The sequence below is a fragment of the Balaenoptera borealis genome, assembly GCF_965194805.1.
Source record: "Balaenoptera borealis genome assembly, chromosome: 8".
Classification (NCBI taxonomy): Eukaryota; Metazoa; Chordata; class Mammalia; order Artiodactyla; family Balaenopteridae; genus Balaenoptera; species Balaenoptera borealis.
The window spans coordinates 59,792,371-59,806,665 of NC_138865.1; the positions used below are offsets into that span (position 1 = coordinate 59,792,371).

Consider the following 14,295-nt stretch of genomic DNA (forward strand, 5'->3'; position numbering starts at 1 on the left):
CACTCAATAAATGCCTCCAGTCTCATACCCTTCTCTCCTAACTTTATTCAAAACCAAGCACAAATCTGAACAAAGATTAAATATCTAGAGAACCTAGCAAATCACTAGAGAGCTATACTAAGCTCTTCGTGCATATTTGAAGATAATCTAATGTATAAGCTGTCTTTGGAACAATGACTTTAAGGTTTAATGATATCCTGACTCTAGTATAACTAAATCAGTCATGACACAGTTAATTCAGAATTGTAGACACTTTCACTATTGCAGTAATTGATCAGATCGAATGCATCAATCCAATTCAGGATATTCTTTTGTTGGAAGTAGAGACTGATGATACAGCAGTAGTTATTTGATTACCATGGCTCACCATTTGCAAATGAAGGCCTTATTTGTTATGGACACTTGAGTTTAAGAGGAAAAGATCTCTCAGAACAACAGCTTATAGTAAATGACAATAAATTGAAACATTAAATGTTTTCTAAACATTTTGTAGTGTTTGTTAATTTGTTTTATTTTAAATTGTACTTTCAAATGTTCTTGCTTTGGAGAATAGAATACAGAGACGGCCAGGATTGTGATTCCTATTACAATTCTAGATTTGAAAGGTAGGAGATCTTTGAAGGTGCACTTAAAGAGGTGTAATGTAACTCATTAAGTCTAAGATGACTTTGATTGTAATAGGGAACATTACTCTTATGTGTCACTAAGAAGAAAAAAATACTGGCAATCAAACTATGATGCACCATCAATTGCAAGACACATTTCAATATCAGAGAAGTTAAAATGTGAAAATATGAATGGCTTAGAATTGATAAAATATGGTAGTTCCCATGATAAAATGTAACCACTTCATCTCAGAAGCATTCAAAAGAAAACCACATATTACGCTGCAGGGAACATCAGGGAACTTGATAACTTTAGGAGGTATAATGGTGCTCCTACATCACTCTGCATGCTTTGGAATTACCCAGTGGAATAGATCCCTAATTCTGTACTCCGGAAATTCAAGACATCTTCACTACCCACTGTCTTCCCACCTGCCAGGACAAAATCCAGAGCAAAGAAAATAGTCACAGCTTGCAAGATGTTTGAATGCTCCCTGCCAGTTTTGCACAAAGAAGAGTTCAAGAAAGAATTCTAATTCTCATTTAAATAAAATTGCTGATAAAGGTATTGCAATGGGAGGCCTGAAGACTGAGAAATTGCTGAAATTTCAGAATGATCCATGACCTCTAGGTTCTCATATTCTGAGACAGCATGATAGTTTTATTCTTCCAAGGCAAGTGAATGCTTCACATCTCCCCTTTGCCCACCAGCCCCATTTTTTTTCATTTCTCAAGTTTCATTATGTCTTTTATTTTTTTAATTTTTTAGCATCTTCATTGGAGTATAATTGCTTTACAATGTTGTGTTAGTTTCTGCTGTACAACAAAGTGAATCAGCTATGTGTATACATATATCCCCATATCCCCTCCCTCTTGAGCCTCCCTCCCACCCTCCCTATCCCAGCCCTCTAGGTGGTCACAAAGCACCGAGCTGATCTCCCTGTGCGATGCAGCAGCTTCCCACGAGCCATCCATTTTACATTTGGTAGTGTATATATGTCAGTGCTACTGTCTCACTTCATCCCAGCCTCCCCTCCCTCACTGTGTCCTCAAGTCCGTTCTCTAAGTCTGCGTCTTTATTCCTGCCCTATATTCCATTGTATATACGTGCCACATCTTCTTTATCCATTCATCTGTCGATGGACACTTAGGTTGCTTCCATGTCTTGGCTATTGTAAATAGTGCTGCAATGAACACTGTGGTATATGTGTCTTTTTGAATTATGGTTTTCTCAGGGTATATGCCCAGTAGTGGGATTGCCCACCAGCCCCCTTTTAGTTCATTAAGCTAAAGTGGGACAAATATACTGTACTATGGGGAACAGGGAGATGGAGAACAAATACTGAAAACCATGTTCCCAAGGGTTACTGAGGTTAATCAAAATAGTTCTTCCCAATATTCTAGTACTCGAGGGTTAGATTGACAACAGTAAAAAGCCACACACACACACACACACAAAAACAGATCACGGAAATAGGAAAGTTAACAAGTGGTGGTAAAGGAAGGTAATTGAGTTTCTCTGAATGCACTGTAGATGCAATGCAAGTATCTGAGAACCTTCTTCCATACATCTGGCATGATTGGGGATGGATAAGCCCTGTCCTGCAGGGTGAGAAAGGAAGCAGTCAGCAGCAGCAGCCGTGACTAGATCCCTCTTCTCAACTCCCAGTGACAAATGTGGTTTCTGAAGGGAAGGGAGTTCTAGGGAAATCATCTCTCAAGGGTATACCAGAAGAAAATTCTTCTACATTTTATAGACATTATAGAGGTGCTCTTCATGCCCAGGCATCTTCATATCTGCATACTTCAGTGAAGGAGAAAAAAACAAATCATCTTACATTTACATAGTCTACCAAGTCTCCATAAACCTATGTTAGCAGGAAATTTAAAAGTTGCCCCCAATCTGTGCAGGATTCTTTACTATTTCTTTTTTCTTCTCATTAAAAAATTTTTCTTCTCTCTTAAAAAAAGGAATTTTTCTTCTCTCTTAAATCAAGAGAAAATGTGCAGAAACTGTGTACCTATGTGATGTGCACATAAAAATAAATCACAATGAAACCCAACTTCAAGTGTGCCAAACCACACAAAACTCTGAAATAACTTCAGCCCAACTGTGAGGCAAAAGTGTTTAGGTTGCTTTTACATTTCATGTTTAAGGAGTCTGTGACCATGGGAAAAGAAGAGAATAAAGTTGTGTGTAATGTAATAGTTTTTTTTTCAAATTACTTTTAAACTATTTTTATTCGAAAATATATATGATCTTTTATATGCATGATTCTACCATTTTTGAAAAATTTCAGGGACTTAACTGGGCTTTGGAGCCTGAGGATTTCACGTGTATCTAGAGTCTCTGTCCTTAACTCAGTGGGTGCCTCATAGAGCAGAACAGCTCCATGTTTGCCTGGCATTTCTCTTGTTCCTTACACACCGTGGTCCTGAGAACCGGAACCAAGAAAGGCTCAGCAGTGCTGTGCTTGGCCTTTCTGCCATGTGCATGCACATTCCTTTATGGAAGCTGCTTCCTCTCTACATAATAACAGAAGGCAAATTTCTGCTCACTACCTTCAATTTTTTAATAATAAAATTAGTGCTTTGTTCCCATGTAAAGAATTAGCTCTGATAAGAAATAAAAATTCCTCTTAAGATTCGAGCAACTTATTTTCTTAATGATGTGATTAAAGGGATAAGATTTCTTGCAATTCACAAATGGTGTCCTCCTAAAAAATGTTTGTACAGAGTAAGCTGAAGCTGATGATTCTCTCTAAGAAACAGAGCCCTCCTGGGGCTTGTTCCACATAAAAACAGTTGTCTTAGTCTTTAAATATAGAAGATATTCCTTTAGATACGATTTGAACTCACTGCTTTTCCTGAAGGCAGCCATTGTCTCCCACCCGTTTAAATGTAATGTGTCTCCCGTGCAAGTTTCCTTAACTTTGGCAGGAAATGTCCTGGGTTAGTTTACTTTAAATTTGTTGAGCACCTATTATGCACTGTGCTCTCTCAGACCTTGATTTTATTTGATCCTGTCAACACTGAGGAATATCCATTAATACCACCATTTTTAAAGACAAGGAAACAAAGTTTTAGAGAGATTAAATATTTAGAGACAAAATTTAAGTAAAAGGATTAGCATTTGGACCCAGTTTTGTCCAATTCCGTAATCTATCCTATTTTCATAAACTCCTACCTTTATCAAGGCATGTTTCACTGGAATTTTGCTCACAACCATAGAGCACAACTAGCCTTGAGCAACCCTAAGTATATCCTTCAAGGTATAAATTGAGGAATAAAAAATGAGAGACAGAGAGACAGAGACAGAGAGAGGGAGAATAGTAGAGACAGTTCATACCAGAGACAAATTAACAGCCTGATCTGAGAGTTAGCCTATAGGCAGTACACTTGCAATAAAGAAAATAAAGGCTAAGATGTTGAAGACCTATCCCACTCTGGGACAGTTGAGGTCTGTAAAGCAACAGATTGCATGCAAATGAATCTCTGCTGGCCTTCCTCTTAGCAGAGCTTTGATTGGACAGTGGTGTGTTCTGTCTCACATCTCAACACACGTCTCTTTAATGTGCATAGAAATCACCTGGGATCTTGTTCACCTACAGATGCTGCTTCCGGGAGTCTGGAGCAGACCAAGGATCCTGCATTTCTAACAAGCTCCCAAGTGATGCTGATGCTGTTGATCTGGGGACCACACTTTGAGTAGCAAGGGTCTAGAGGAAATCATTAACCAGGGCTTCAGACAGACCAGGACTAGCAACCAAGCTCCACCACTTAATAAGCATATGAATTACGGTAAGTGCCTTTACCTCTGAGCTTCTGTTTCCTTGTCAGTAAAGTGGAAATAATAATAATATTAAATTAACATTCTATTCCAGACACTGTTTTAAATGCATAATAGTAACTAACTCAATAATCTGATTTTACTATTCATGTTGATGAAAGTGTTAACAAAGAAAGCTCAAATTACCTGCACCAAAGCCAGGTGGCTAATAAGTGGCCAGGAGTGAATTCAAATCCTAGGCAGCTTAGCTCAGGAGCCCACTATTTGCAACCACACCTTAGAGGAGCAAACACAGAGGTCTTGCTAGCAGGCATGTGACGTACCATAGCTAGTGCTCAATAAATCTGAGTTCCACTTTCCTTACTTCCCTTCTCCTACACCAAGTTCCGTTGTCCTTAAGCAGAATCTACTTATAAAATTTAGAAAATGATGCCACTTTCTAGGATTCCTTTTTCACAATGATCTCTCTGGTGGACTTTTCTTTAGCTGAAGAGAGTCTTTGGTGTTTAGAGATTTGCATGGATTGCTATTACTGACAGAAGGAATTGCTTTGATCTCTCTTGCATCGTTACTGGATCCACTGTTTCCCTTCTTTCTAGAAGTGCCAAAAAAGTCTCCAATAGACAGAAAATAGCATTTGCTATAGCTATGAACTTATAACTATATCTGGCCTTTAGAAAAATAAAAATCTAGATTTATTAAATATTAAACAATGGTAGTTCATTTAACAAAGGGATTTACCAAAGTCTTGATTTAAATAGTAAGCTCCCCTGATATTTTAAATTTTTCATTAAGGTTTCTTTTATTTTAAAATAACCTCTTTAAAAAGTATAACCATTGTGTTAAAATTAGAAGCAATAGAAAAAATACTTTGCATGCATTGCTTTGCAGATATCTTACCATAAGCAGACTTATATAGGAAATATGACTGAAAGAAAACTATTTTACATACCATAGTGACAGAATAGTTTGCTTTAAGAAGAAGCTTCAAATATTTCATATTCAAACTTTATTATTAATATATTCTAAAGCATGGAAGTTGTTTATCTTCCTGATGTCGGTGCTAAAGAATGATGTGGCACTTCTGATGGAGGGAACTTTCTGAAACCAGAGCTGATATTTCTGGAAATATTTCTCTCATATGCTAGAATTCTTTCTTTTTTCTACAACAGAGCTGCCTCTTGCGATATCTGTCATTTGGTAAAGCACACTGTGGAAATCCCTAATTTTTAAGTAAATATGTTCTAGGTAAATGCTTATGGGAGGAAAGAGATGATGACAATGAATCAGAATCATCATCTGACTGACCCTAGGGAAAAATATGAAAAATGATAAAGAATTTGTCTTTTAAGAGTATGGGATGCAGGCATGATCTAGGGACAAGGGATACCAGATTTTTATTTATTCATTTATTTGTTTATAAATTTATTTATTTGTTTATTTTTGGTGGCGTTGGGTCTTCATTGCTGCCCGAGGGCTTTCTCTAGTTGTGGCGAGCAGGGGCTACTCTTCATCGCAGCGCGCAGGCTTCTCATTGCGGTGGCTTCTCTTATTGCAGAGCATGGGCTCTGGGCACACAAGCTTCAGTAGTTGTGGCACATGGGCTCAGTAGTTGTGACACACAGGCTTAGTTGCTCTGCGGCATGTGAGATCTTCCCAGACCAGGGCTCGAACCCATGTCCCCTGCAATGGCAGGCGGATTCTTAACCACTGCGCCACCGGGGAAGTCCTGGATTTTTTAAATTTAAATTCTCGTGATTAAAACAGTGTGGTACTGATGCATGAGTCAACAGACAGGGCAAGGACATACAGTAGAGAACCCAGAAATAAATTCAAATACATAAAGCAATTTAGAATATAAAGAGGGAGCATATCAGTCCAGTTGAAAAATTATATATTATTCAGTAAATGGTATTAGACAACTGGGTAGTTACCTGAAAACATAAGTTGGACCCATACAGGACACTTTACACCAACTGTAAATTTCTAATAAATCAAAGATTTAATGGTGAAAAGATAATCCATAAAATTTAAGGGAAAAACAATGGAAAATTCTTTAAGAAGCTTGGTGTAGAAATGAAGTGTGGCCACCTTTTGAAGACTCATGAGAAGGGAAAAGATTATTCCTCTTTACACACCAGCCTCACCACCACCCACTACTGGCTTCCACTACACCAGTGAGCCAGAGCATTTCAGTGGCACATATTGTAGGCTCTGAAGTCTCTTACTTCAGTTGCAGACTTCCCAGTTCCCGAGCCAATCTTGACTAAGACAGAAAGCATACTGTAAAACCCATTCTTAAGCTAGAGGTATCACCTGCCCTGATTTCAGACTATATTACAAAGCTATAGTTATCAAAACAGCATGGTATTGGCAGAAAAACAGACACATAATGGAACAGAACTGAAAGCCCAGAAATAAGCCCATACACATATGGACAATTAATTTACAACAAAAGAACCAAAAACATAAAATGGAAAAAAAAAACAAATGGTGTTGGGAAAACTGGACAGCCACATGCAACAACAACAACAACAAAAAATGAAACTAGACCACTATCTCATCCCATACACAAAAATCAACTCAAATGTATTAAAGACTTGAATGTAAGACCTGAAACTATAAAACTCCTAGAGGAAAACATAGGCATTTTGCTCTTTGAAATCAGTCTTGGCAATTACTTTCTGCATACATCTCCTCAGGCAAGGGAAACAAAAGCAAAAATAAATAAATGAGACTGTATCAGATGAAAGAGCTTTTGCACAGCAAAGGAAACTACAAACAAAATGAAACAAAAAAGCTGCCTGCTGAATGGGAGAAAATATTTGCAAACAAAAATCTGATAAGGGTTTAACTTCCAAAATATAAAAAGAGCTCATACAACTCAACATCAAAAAAACAAACAAATTGATTAAAAAATGGGCAGAGGATCTGAATAGACATTTTTCCAAAGAAGACATACAAGTGGCCAAGAGGGATATGAATAGGCATTCAACATCACTAATCATCAGGGAAATGCAAATCAAAACCATAATGAGATATCACCTCACACCTGTTTGAATGGCTGTTATCAAAAAAGCAAGAAATAACAAGTGTTGGCAAGGATGTGGAGAAAAGAGAACACTCATACATTGTTGGTGGGAATGTAAATTGGTACAGCCACTGTGGAAAACAGTATGGAAATTCTAAAAAAAATTAAGAATAGAACTACCATGTGATCCAGCTATCCCACTTCTAGGTATTTATCCAGAGAATATGAAAACTCTACTTTGAAATGATATATGCACCCTTATGTTCATCTCAGCATTATTTACAATAGGCAAAGCATGGAAACAAGGTAAGTGCCCATCAACTGATACACACACACACACACACACACACACAGTGGAATAATACACAGCCATAAAATGGTGAAAGCTTGCCATTTGTAGCAATTTGGATAGACCTTGAGGGTATCATGCTAAGTGAAGTATGTCAGATAGAGAAAGACAAATACTGTATGATTTCACTCATACGTGGAATATAAAAAACAAACAAAGCAAAACAAAATAAATGAACAAACCAAAACAAACCAAAAAAAAAAAAAACTTAGATACAGAGAACAGAATAATGGTTACCAGAGGGGAAGGTGTGGAGGAGAGTGAAATGGGTAAAGGGGAGCAACTATAAGGTGACAGATGGAAGCTAAATTTTTGGTGGTAAGCACAGTCTAGTATATGTATATGGTATATGCAGTGTATTATATGTTTCACATGTACAACATAATATTTCTACTTTTGAAGTAGAAAAGTAGAAATATTATGTTGTACATATGAAATGTATATAATGTTATAAACCAATGTTCCCTCAATAAAAAATAAATTTTTTAAAATGTCCTTGAGTCAGTCTCCTGTTCTAATTGGCTATATGTGAGGTAAATACTGATATTCCCCATGCCCACCAAAACATAGCCTTGATCTTTATTGTGTTCTATAAACTCATACATTTCTTCTTCCATTTTTCCAGGGTAGAGTCCATTCCCAGATTTTAAAAAAGACATGTTACCTAACATTCATCATCACTATTATGAGTCCATATTAACAAATAAGAATTTGAACCTGTGTCTGATTCTCTAGGTCAAAGTGCATCTATCTATTCACTCGTTTCTGCAAATAATGATTGTGCTGATATCTGGTTGATTACAGCACAGACTATTTGGTCATAACACATAGGCAGCTATAAAATGAGATTGTGCATAGAATCCTCCTACATTTTTAATCTTCTAAAAAATACAAGTCCTGCCCAAATGAAATCTGGTTCCCTTAATGAGTTCACTAGGAGAGTCACCCTAGCTTGCAGTTGTTTGATTAAAAGAGCATAAATTGGGATGTTTGAAGGTTCAGAGGCATTTCCTATTGTAATTTAAATAAAGCAGTCTTGAGGTAGGAGACATTATTGATGGGAGCTTATAATGGGATTAGTAAAGGTTTCACAAGTGAACCCAAATTCACCAAATAGCCAAAGTTTTAAAATATCATTAAAAACCACTGATAAAATGTACCTTTTTTTGAGAATAAACTTATAGGGGTTAGAGAGTACTGGAAAATAAGAAAAGCAGATGCAAATTTAAAATTTAGAACAACAAATAAAAGAAGTTATTGGATTTTTAAAAAATCACTGCACACATTAAAAAAACCCTGCAGTTCATGGTAAGTCTAAATTACAGTTGGAAGCACGCCAGCTAGTTACAGAGCACGGAAGAGGTGAAAATCTCTCAAACTAGAGTACAATTAATGCTGCCTGGGCTCTCTGGAATCCTTTTCAAATTTATTTCCAAATAAAAGTACTCTGTTTCTCTGTTGGATGCCAATAAATGGTAAACCTTAAACTTGGGAACTTACTACCCAGCAATAGCCAAGAATTCATTTACAAAATGCCATGGAAGGATCCTTTTCCTCACGTGACAGGAGGGAGAAAACGTTCTCTTTCTTTAAAGGGTCCTACCACTTAATGCACATTCTACCCATTACGATCAACATTTTGTCTTCGTCCTTGGTAACAGAATGACTAATGGACAGATTTGGTTATGAAACTACATGATGAAGTTTCCACATTGCCTAAGTATAGTATGTTTCTTCTTTGGTGGGTTTTGGGCTTTCTTTTTTTCTTTCTTTTCGCAAACCACTGAAGTATGCCCAGGGATATCACTGATCTTTAAAGCTGCAAGTGAGCTTACAGATTCTAGCACAACTCCCACCTTTAACAGAAGTGGAAAATGAGGCCCAGAAAGTTGATCATCTTAGCCAAAAACACACAGCTAGCTAATGTGAAAAGTAAGCCTTAATTTCTAATCAAGAAATATATTTGGTACTTAATAATAAATAATATTTATTGGACACTTTCTTTCAGTGACACCGCACTAAATTCTTTACACAAATTTCCACATTGTATTCCCACACACACACACACAGAGATACACAACCCTCAACAAATTTCCACATTGTATTCACACACACAGAGAGAGATACGCACAACCCTCAAGGCAGTTGTTAGTATATTCCTAGATCAATGAAAAAACTGAGATCAAGTAACTTGCCCAAGGTCACAGTAGTCCTGAGTAATAGAGTCAGGATTTGAATCCAAGCCCTGCGAGAGATACAGCAATAAAACTAACAACATTCCTCTCCTCAAGGAATAATCTAGAAAAGGAGCTAAGACATGCTTACTAATACAGTACTGCATATAGGACCATCCCCATTCCTTACTCTCTGATGGTGGAACTGACCCATAATTGTGAATGCACCCATGATTTAGCTTCATTAATACTGAGCATCTGGGCTTCCCTGGTGCTGCGGTGGTTGGGAATCCGCCTGCCAATGCAAGGGACACGGGTTCGAGCCCTGGTCTGGGGAGATCCCACATGCCGCGGAGCAACTAAGCCTGTGCACCACAGCTACTGAGCCTGTGCTGTAGAGCCTGTGAGCCACAACTACTGAGCCCGCGTGCCACAACTACTGAAGCCCACACGCCTGGAGCCCGTGCTCCGCGGCAGGAGGGGCCACTGCGGTGGGATGCCCTCGCACTGCAGCTGGAGAGAGCCGGCTTGCAGCAATAGGACCCAACACAGCCAAAAATAAAGAACTAAAATAAATAAATTAAAAAAAAAATACTGAGTATCCAATAATCCCAGAATCATACACAGATGGCTCTGTGGGCAATTGCAACACTTACCACACAGAATGCAAACTATTCTGCATAGCTTCTGCCACAGCACTGTAATTCTTCAGCTGATATTTGGAAATTAGCCTCAGTGTCAATTGTCTTAAGCTGAGAATTCCATTGTCCTTGATATAAAAGAGCAATAAAAATTTCTCCAAGCCGGAGTTATCTATGGTAGGTTTGGCAAACAGTAGAAAGAACTTGGCATCTCACACCGGTCAGAATGGCCATCATCAAAAAATCTAGAAACAGTAAATGCTGGAGAGAGTGTGGAGAAAAGGGAACACTTTTGCACTGTTGGTGGGAATGTAATTTGATACAGCCACTATGGAGAACAGTATGGAAGTTCCTTAAAAAACTACAAATAGAACTACCATACGACCCAGCAATCCCACTACTGGGCATATACCCTGAGAAAACCATAATTCAAAAAGAGTCATGTACCAAAATGTTCATTGCAGCTCTATTTACAATAGCCAGGACATGGAAGCAACCTAAGTGTCCATCATCGGATGAATGGATAAAGAAGATGTGGCACATATATACAATGGAATATTACTCAGCCATAAAAAGAAACTAAATGGAGTTATTTGTAGTGAGGTGGATGGAGTTAGAGTCTGTCATACAGAGTGAACTAAATCAGAAAGAGAGAAACAAATACAATATGCTAACACATATATATGGACTCTAAGGGAAAAAAAAAAAAGGTCATGAAGAACCTAGTGGCAAGACGGGAATAAAGACACAGACCTACTAGAGAATGGACTTGAGGATATGGGGACGGGGAAGGGTAAGATGTGACAAAGAGAGAGAGTGGCATGGACATATATACACTACCAAACATAAAATAGATAGCTAGTGGGAAGTAACCGCATAGCACAGGGAGATCAGCTCTGTCCTTTGTGACCACCTAGAGGTGTGGGATAGGGAGGGCGGGAGGGAGGGAGGGAGATGCAAGAGGGAAGAGATATGGGAACATATGTATATGTATAACTGATTCACTTTGTTATAAAGCAGAAACTAACACACCATTGTAAAGCAATTATACTCCAATAAAGATGTTAAAAAAAAAAAGAGAAAGTAGGAACTATTTATAAAGACAACCTAATTCCTATTTGTAATGATTATATAGTATTTTAAATTACATATAGTTTAAAATTTATTTGCACTTAGGCAATGCTTTTACCTAAATCCATTTTTTGTGTGTTTTAGAGTCCACTGCTATATATTGATAATATTCCAACGCATCTGGCATTATTTTGTGCTGTAGTTACGTTTAATAAATTAGTTATTGCTAGCTTAAAAAAAAAAAAAAGAAAGAACTTGGACTATCTAGAATTCACCTGAGAAACACTAAGTAGCATATAGAATTTGCACTTACAGAAGTAAAGGAACTCTCATCTTAAATCACTTTCTTGAGAAACATTAAGACTTTTCCCATCATGTCATTATGGTGGTCTTTCCCTTTGAAGAAATAATGTTTCTTAATTGGTTTCTGAAACTCTATATGGGGTCCAAGACACTGTTGGTTGCCTGACAATTTCTTCCCCCTCATTCCATACAAACATAGAGTTGGAAAATGCCAGATACTCATTTTCCCAAACTTCTTTGCAGGTAGGGGTAGCCATATGATTTCTGGGTAATAAGGCTGGGTCAGACAACAAAGGAATGGTCTAGGTTAAAAGATGGCTGTGAGGAATGATTTGGTCTGGGCTCAAGGTTGCTTTCACTTTGATTTATGACCAAACTAGGACACAAGCATACATTAGACATACATTAGATAAGTATGCAAGAAAGTGTGCATGCAGCTTCCTGGAGCTTTTCTAAAGTCAGTGCTCAGTGGAACCCACATAGAATGAGAAACCCCCCAGTTCTGAGGAGCCAAAAAACTGAAGTCTCAAGTTCTTCCTTTGATTAGACTGGGAGAAAGACCATGTTGGTTATAGAGGGTCCACCTACTACATTACAAGGCAATTCCCTTCTGCATCATAGTTACATACCTCCAGGTTCTGTTTTTAATTGCATCGCGTAGCCTATAAAAGACCTGGTCATAGCTTTCCATAGAAGGGGGAATATTCTTAGGGGCAGGGTAGAGAATGAGGTGCTTCTGGAAATGATTTTTTTTTCTAATAAAAAGAGAGATGAAAGTTAAGCAAACTCTCCTTCCCATTTCCTTCCTGCCTTTGGAAGCCAAGCATGAATCCTGGAGTACAAGCAGTCATCTTAGGACTGTACAGACCTGAGGAAAAAGGCCAGCCTGCTGAGGAAGCTTGAGAAGGATGAAAAATCTTAGATCCTTGACAGCTTTGTTAAACTGTTAAAATCACCCACCCTGGGATTTCCTATCTCTCAGCTTCTTCTTAGGAGAATAAGGGGTATATTTGCTTGGGTTTATTCTGTCTCTTGCAGTTTAAAACACCTTAGGCGATGCAATTGGCACACTAATTCATTAAGGAAATCAGCCCTTAGAGAGGAAAACAATGTCTTAAGGGAAATAATCTCTATGAAAATTGTCCTGTAAAGAGAACTCTACCTTCTTTACCTCATCCTTTGGATCTCAGTGTAAATAACCCTGCTTCCAAAAATCTATGATATTTAGTAAGAACCCTATTTGCCCACTTGTCCTTTTACCACTCATGTAATTTACCGTTATTTCATAAATGCCTTTGTGTCTTTACCAGCAGTGTGACTGTAAGCTTCAGAAAATCAGAGGTTATAACTCACGTAGTCTAAGACTGTATTCGTCACACCATGCCCTGCATATAGTGTCGTGCAGTTTTTGCTGAATAAAAACTTCCAAGGAGATTACTTGACTCTCTAAAGGCCAACCCTAAACAACAGCCATTCATTATGTAAAACTGTCTTTAGTGGTTCCTTCATTTTAGTTCTATTACTTCCCTTTCATAAAAACGTTCTGCTCCTCCAAACCTCCCTTTACTTCAGGCCTGCCTGATTTCCTCAAAACTTCATGCTGCCCAGGGGTTATAATTCTGTTTCCTTGCATAAATGTACATTTCTTCAGCACCAGACATAGAGTTCTACATCTTCCATTAATTACAACTGGCTGAATACAGGTACTTAATAACTGTTGAATAAATGAATACATAAGTGAGTATATTAACCCAGTGACTATGGCTGGCCGGGTTAATATTTTGAGCCTTCTTTTCTTTTTTTTAAAATTTTATTGTATTTATTTTTTAAACAGCAGGTTCTTATTAGTTATCTATTTTATACATATTAGTGTATATATGTCCATCCCAATCTCCCAGTACATCCCACCACCACCATCCCCCTGCCACATTCCCCACTTGGCGTCCATCCGTTTTTTCTCTACATCTGTGTCACTATTTCTGCCTTGCAAACCATTTCACCTGTACCAATTTTCTAGATTCCACATATATGCATTAATATACGATATTTGTTTTTCTCTTTCTGACTTACTTCACTCTGTATGACAGTCTCTAGATCCATCCACGTCTCTACAAATAACCCATTTCATTCTTTTTTATGGCTGAGTAATATTGCATTGTATATATGTGCCACACCTTCTTTATCCATTCGTCTGTCGATGAGCATTTAGGTTGCTTCCATAACCTGGCTATTGTAAATAGTGCTGCAATGAACTTTGGGGTACATGTGTTTTTTTGAATTATGGTTTTCTCTGGGTATATGCCCAGTAGTGGAATTGCTGGGTCATATGGT

General features: G+C 37.8%; 1 protein-coding gene across 3 annotated transcripts in view; it reads left to right on the top strand.

Annotated features, from left to right (window-relative positions):
• Nucleotides 1-14,295, top strand: part of MPDZ (multiple PDZ domain crumbs cell polarity complex component) — a 358,570-nt gene that overhangs the window by 111,198 nt on the left and 233,077 nt on the right. For all 3 annotated transcript variants that reach the window (XM_082401563.1, XM_082401561.1, XM_082401564.1), the window contains exon 2: nucleotides 4,217-4,406. The gene's annotated coding sequence lies outside the window, so the exon portion shown is untranslated. The remainder of the gene's footprint in view (nucleotides 1-4,216; nucleotides 4,407-14,295) is intronic.